The sequence below is a fragment of the Neophocaena asiaeorientalis genome, unplaced genomic scaffold (genome assembly GCF_003031525.2).
Source record: "Neophocaena asiaeorientalis asiaeorientalis breed wild unplaced genomic scaffold, Neophocaena_asiaeorientalis_V1.1 scaffold85, whole genome shotgun sequence".
NCBI lineage: Eukaryota > Metazoa > Chordata > Mammalia > Artiodactyla > Phocoenidae > Neophocaena > Neophocaena asiaeorientalis.
This window is the reverse complement of record NW_020174301.1, coordinates 7,195,520-7,202,710: the sequence shown is the minus strand read 5'-3', so window position 1 is coordinate 7,202,710 and position 7,191 is coordinate 7,195,520.

Below are 7,191 nucleotides of genomic sequence, written 5' to 3'. Positions count from 1 at the left end.
ATTCCTCTGAGCCACTGGGATTTCAAGCCATTGAAGAATGAAAGGCAGGTTGGATGAATGGCCAGCTCTGCGGTCTGTTCTTTACGGTTGAGGTCAGAATCAGGAGGAGTGCAATGCGGAATCCCAGGGATTCTGATACGGCAAACCAGAATGCTCTGATGTGCATTTTCATCTGATTGCCTCCAAATTTCTTCACCAAGAGTAACAGTGTCTCCCTTTTATAAAAAACATGGCAACATGTAAAAACAGGCAAAATAGCTTGTCCAGATTAAGAATGTAGTGGGAGAAGGCGCTGTAGAATCTCAAAACTGTGAATATTTTAAAGCATTTGTGTATTGGGCAGCAGCGACCAAGTATTTGACCGGGGTGGGGTTGGGGGGCGGGGAGCTGAGTATCCTGCTCTGCCCCAGATATTTGGCCACTGGCTGGTGTAGGCCGTTGGGAAGGTGTCTGCTCCCCACACCTCTTTATGAGGCCCTTTCTGCAGAGATGGTGGACAGAGCTTGGCTGACCCAGGAGGCAGCCTTCCTCCTCCTTCCATGTACGTACTTGGGGCTCAGACAAGCCCCTTGCGGGAAGAACTTTAAGGAGAGGGGACCCCAGCCAGCCACAGATACTCAGGCTGCTTGCGGACAGAGAGCATCCTCGGTGTTTCGACTTGGTCTTCTGTTGGTGTCGTTGTGGCAGTGGCATAACGTTGCCATAAACAGCCTTTGAGAATATCAAATGGCACCGTCACACCTCCATATTTAGTCCCTTACAAAAGCTGTAGTTCTGTGTACTCCTCTTCACGAACATTACACCTTAATTTTATTAGCTTTTTCAGAGAACTCAAACAGATTACAGAGGCTCAATTTTCCCATCCAGAATTCATGCTGGTTTAATTGTTTGTAAAGCACTTTGGAAGAGGGAACGTGTTGTAGAAGTACTAAGTAGTGGGTAGCATTAGGAGTTAACACACTTTATTATAACATCTCCTGGTTATAAATGTCAGCCCTTCCAGCTCATTGGGTGTGTGTTAGTTCTGACCATTACACAGTTCATCACATGGAAAGTGTTCCTGTCTCCTTCTGGGGTCACATTGGGCTCCCAGGCCAGTTACAGCCATCTGTGACCCTGTGACCACAGTTCTCCGCTTTTGCTGTAGCTGAGAGTCTTGGCAAACTCTTAGAACAAATGCCTCTCAAAAACAGCTAACAGTCCTCTCAGTTTCTTTTCCTCTTTTCCCAAATATTGAGTGCCCCACCTTGTACCAGGCACTCCCTCCTTTTTGGTCCTCTTTTCTTGTCTGGGCTAATGGTTTTGCTGAGTGACCTTGGACGAGTCCATTCATCTTTCCACTTTCCTTGATCCCTTTGGCTGTGTTGCAGGGATCTAACACAAAACATCTGGGAATAAAACTATGCTCATGCTCGGTTCTGTATTCCTGTGTTAATGATCTCACTTCTGCCATCTTTAAGTAGAGAATGAAGGAAAGTCCATATTGCTTGCATTGCTTTCACACTGATATAATTTTGCATCTCAAACTTACAGTGATTTCTCCCTTATTATAAAGGAATTCAATGTGACACACATGTAGTTTTTCTGAGTTTATTTTATATTAAAATGTTTCTCAAAGCTTTTATGTGCTTCCCTGCCCTCTTAAACAAAAACACAATTTAATCTTTTGAGAGTCATTTCCCTGAATATCCACTGTCACATTGCATTCTACTGCTTTCATGCCCTCAAGAGCACTTGAGGTTGTAGTTACTTGTGTCCAAGCAAAGTCACCCCAGATTGCGATATTTCAAGTTACTTGGTCTGTTTTCTCTCTCTCTCTCCAAGCAGTACTTTCCCCTCCCATTTGATGTCTCTAATCTTCTGTAGGCTAGGAAATGGGAGAGTTAGGTTTGTTAGAATTAGTCCTAAAATAAGAGCAAATAGGCTTTGAATGAGGGACTGAGAAGGTCTCCTATAAGCCAAGAACCCAGGTTGTAATTTACACTCTTTGATACACACATTTTAACTACTTGATGGCCTTGTCTTCATCCTTTTCCGGTTGTGGCTTTCTTCTAGATGGGATGAGGTTTATAAGATAAGTGACTTCTGGGCAAGCATTCTTGCACAATGAAATAAAAACACTTTAAAGTTCTGATACAGGGAGTTCTTAGAGATTTGCATGGAGGAGGTGTCAGTAACTGCTTGTTGAATAAATGGCTCCAGCAGTTTTTCAGGCAGTTAGAAATTTTAGAAAATGATGGGTTTAAAGATGCTTTGAAATACAAATGTACTCCTGTTAGAAAGATACAAAGTTATAAGCCAAGTTTCCTGGAAAACCTCAAAGTTCTCTGTGATCCAGAAAATGTAATAAAATCAGCCTTTCTTTTCCTTTTCCCAGAATGCTTCACCTGGAGAATGTCACAGCCAACAAGCACCTGTTGTCATTTTCCATTTACCACCCTAAGTGCAAATGGACCTCCGATTTCCTGAAGGTGAGAGCAGAACATGTTCATTTGCATCTTTATTTTTTAATAAAAAGAGAAAGTAATTTAGGGCTTTGTACCCTGAGGTACATCCCAGTGAGGTAGCCCCATTCAATTTACAAGAAGTGATGATGAACTTGGCAAAGACCACGTTGGTTCCATTTCTAGCTATAACAATTTTATTCTGTTTGGTATTAAGAATGACATGCTAAAAAAAAAAAGAATGACATGCTATGTTTTTTATTAGTCCAGCCTACACTGTGTAATGTCTGAAATAGAGAAATTACAAAAATAAACTTACGAATTATTCTTTAGAATTTGGTTATTCCTTAGGAGGCATGATATAGTTCATTGGTCAAGATCATGAATTTGGGTTTAGGATGGTCCTGGGTTTGAATCCAGGCTGTGGATTCCTAGCTGTGACGCCAAGGACTAGTTCCTTAACCTCTCTGAGCCTCAGTTTCTCATCCAAAATATGGGTGTTTCAGTTACCTATTGCTGCATAACAAACCCACCCAAAGCATAGTAGTTTAAAACAACAGCAACCACATATTTTTTCAAGATTCTGCTACTTGGACAGGGCTCTGCATGGATGGTTCATCCCTGCCTCACATGAAACTGTTGGGATCCCTAATAAGGTTACATTCAGCTGGAAGTTCACCTGGGCTGCAGCATCCAAGATGGCCTCACACATGTGACTGGAAGGTGGTGCTATCAGCTGGGGTAACTCAATTTTCCATATGGCCTCTCTTCCTCTAGTAGTCTAGATTGGCTTCTTTATTGCACGACAGCTGGGTTCCAAGAGAGCCAGAACATAATCTGTTCGGGCTGTTTATGATCTAGCCCCAGAACTGGCACAGTGTCACTTTTACCTCATTTGATTGATCAAAGCATGTCACGGGCCACATTTACTGAAGGGGAAATAGACTCTATCCCTTGATGGGAGGAATGGCAAAGAGTTTATGACCATTTTTAATCCAACACAATGGGTATACGCAATTGTCCTTTTCTCAAAGGGTTGTTACGAGAATTAAATGAGATTATAGCAGTCAGTAAGTCCTTACTAAATACTCGTTTTCATTACTGTTTTATAGTATTGAATCAGTATGAAGCCAATTATCTTTGCCATTTACTATCTGGACCTTTCAGTTACTCTGTCTGGCTCTTGGTTCTTTTTGCTATCTCTGGTTCTATCTAACAAGTGCTAGGCCCATGGGGAATGTGCGAGTAAAAATAGTAATAGTAAATATTTATGCGCAGTGTTGGCTATGGGGCAAGCAATATTCTAAGCACTTTGCTTATGTTACAATCTGGTAAGTAGTAGGGCTACCCTTATTGTGCAGATAGGCTACTGAGTCACAGAGTAGCAAAGTAACCAGCCTAAAGCCACACACCTAGTAAGTAGTGCAGTTGAGACAGGAACATAGGAATCAGACAGCCTGGCTGACCCCAGAGCCCTGTTTGTTTATTATACCACTCTAAGGCCCCTTCCAGCTCAAAAATTGTATGCTGCTTCTACCTACAAAATATATAAAGTAGTTGAAAGAACCTAGTTTCTTGTTACAAAATACAAAATTGAGAAATGGAGTCCAGTGGGATTATTTGCTGGCAATGTGGTCAGAATAATTCAGAATTTAGCTCTCTGCCCTTTGGCTAATACTCTATCTTTAGCTAAAATGGGAAATAAATATCTGGATGTAAGGCTATATTTTTCACTTTGGATATTCAGCACCAGTTCTTAAGTCAGTTGCTTCTCCAGTGCCCTGACTACTTTCTGTGAAATGGGGATAATGACAATTAGATGATATTGAATTCATCACCACATGCAACTTTGATTGGGATGAAAGTCTCTGTATAAATACTAGGTGTTCTTGTTTTTAATTAGTCATTATTATCAGGTACTCTGATTCATTGTTACAGAAACTTAATTTCTGGTTGTATTATCTCCTCTGGTGCAGTTCTTTTAAAATGATGTCTTGGACATTAAGTTATGCTGTTCCCAAGCCACTCATAATCTAAGGGGATCTCAGATTTTTCTGCCAGCTTGTTTTCCCCACCTACATCTTTCTGAAATAAAAAATGAAGACGGAAAAAGGAAGCAATGTGTAGTACCTCTGATCCTACTTTCTGCTGCAGTGACAAGGTGGAGGCATGAAATATGAAAAACACCCCCAAGGCTCAGATTATGATTTAGTTAATTTATATGGCATTGTTTCATCAGTTCCAGAGAGAACATTCATTTTGTTCAGGTTCTGGGAAAACTGGGTGGTGGTGGGAGTGCAGTTTTAAGTCAGGAGACCAGGATTGTAGCACAGATGCCCCCACTAACTAGTTGTCTAATCCTTAACAAGTGACTTGGTCTTTCCAGGCTCATTTTCCTCATCTGTCAAGTCAGATGAAGGTTATGGAATAGATGATCTCTAAAAATTCTTCCATCTCTACAGTTCTATTCTGGGTCTGTATGCACCTGCAGACATCGATGTGGGATCGGGAAGGGTACCAGGGAGGGAGGCACATTTAGTCAAGAGCATAAAACACTTTTACCTGGAGCAGCCCTGTGTCCTCATGTGTTGTGTAGACAGGCTTGTCTCAGATTATCCAAATAAATGACTGGATTCTCTCCTTTCATTGCCAATGGACACACAGCTTTAGTTTTTTCTGGGAGCAGCAGCTGCTTTTCTGAAATTTCCATCCCAGGGCTTCCGTCTCCACTCTGTCCTCTCAGAAACCTGTCATGGTTTTTCTGGATGGATGCCCATAGAATTTTAATCCAGTCACAAAAAAGTACTATGCATAACATAAAGCAAAACCAGCTTATGGGTTGTCTGTTTCTTTACTGAATTTGTTTACTTCAAGGGCTTGGAACATAGAAGGGCATCGTTCAACAGCACCATTTCTGCTGCCAGCCCAGAGCCATGGCCAGGACCAATGAGTTCCTTTAGTTAAGGATTTGTCCTTGAAGATGTGGAGAGAAGGCCTATATGATTTAGTGGCCACCCTGGGTCCTGCCCCAGGTCCTGACACTTCCTGACTCTTGGTAACTGGCTGCTTAATTAAACTGGTTGTTTCTCCATAATGCCCCATTTTTTCCCCTTCCCCAATAAGTATTTGCATTTCCAGTAAGGGGTGGAGGGGGGAACTCCCTGTCCTCAGGAAACTTAGCAACTTAAGCTCTCCTAATTTAAGCTAACTTTAAAAGGTATAGTTCTCCAACTTTAACTTGTGGAAAATTCCCCTGGGGAGGCAGCCAGAAACGCACGTTCCAGGACCTTGCTCATAGATGTTCATTCAGTAGGTTTGGAGCCAATAAAACTGCATTTTATTCAGTCCAGGGCAGCTTGATGTAGAAGGATGATAGACTACTAAGAAAGGCTCATGGCTAGAAATAAACAGCATTAACAGAAACAAGAATTTCATGTTTGCATTTGTATTTCTTGCTGTCTGGATAAAATTCATGTAAGTTGATGCCTAATACTCAGGATTCCTGGCATTAACATTAAGGTCCTTGCTCTGTATCTCTTTGACACACATCACCAACACTGGCAGATTCTGAAAACTTAAAACAGGCATATTAGTGCCTCCCTGGCCGAGAGGTTAGAGAAATGAGTTTATGCACCTGGTAACTGACTGCTCAGTAAATAGTTGCCACTTATAACAAAACATGCCACTATTATCCCCTACAAGACGGGGGAGGGCAAGAGTGTCCGAGGCCCAGCTTCAAATCGGTATCTGGGATCTGGCCACAGTTGGGCGTATCCTCTGGTGCGGGGGAAACGTGGCCATGGATCTCCCGGGCCGCCACCCCGGGACAGCCACCAGGGCGTCCTTACTACAGGCAGGAGTTCGTTGCTTGGCTGGTTCACCCTCCTAGACCTAAAATAAGAGGCGGTGGGTTGGGCGTTTTTATTTTTAAAGACTTCCCTCTGGGCCTTTGACCCGGCACCGCAGGTATAAGCATGGATTTTGCGGGCTGTGAAGCTGGGTGCGGCCGGGGAGGATCCCTGCGATCTTGGACTCTCCGCGGCCGGGAGGTCTCCGGAGGGAATAAAGAGGCCCCCAATCCTCCTGGGGACCCGGAGCGGTTGGAGTGGGACCCCTGGCCAGAGTCAGCTGTCGGAGAGTTCGAGGCCCCACCCTCCAGGTGGCGGGGAAGGGTCGGTGATCAGGGATTTGGGGCCTCACATCTCCCCGCCCGCGGAGGCCCCAGTAACTGACTCTGGTTGAGCGCTGCAGGTAAACAAGGGCCCCATCCACCAACCAAATCCTCAACAGGAGGACCCCGAATCCCAGGGACCAGCACTGGCAACGCGGTAGCAGGAGACCCCGCGGCGGCGCCCCGCGTTGGCTCGGCCAGCGAGGGAGTGAAGCCCTCGGGGCCTCGGAGCGCCAACCTGGGCGTTTGAGCTTTGCGGCAAGTCACTGGGGCTGGATTTTGTCCCAAGCCCACGCCACATCTTCAGGACAGGACGGCCGCAAGGACCCCTCCCCCCCTCCACTCCCACCCGTCCCTACCGGACGGCCCCGGGAGAGCCGGGACTCAAAGGCACTTTCCACCCCGAGGCCCAGTTGGCGTGGGATTTGGAGGGCCGCCGCCCGTGCGGAGGAGGACTGACGGACCACCGGTCCGCTGGGGACCCGGGAAGCCCGCCGCCCTGCGGAGAGTAGCTCGGGACAATCGCGTGCTCACTCACACACACACACACACACACACACACACACACGTACACAC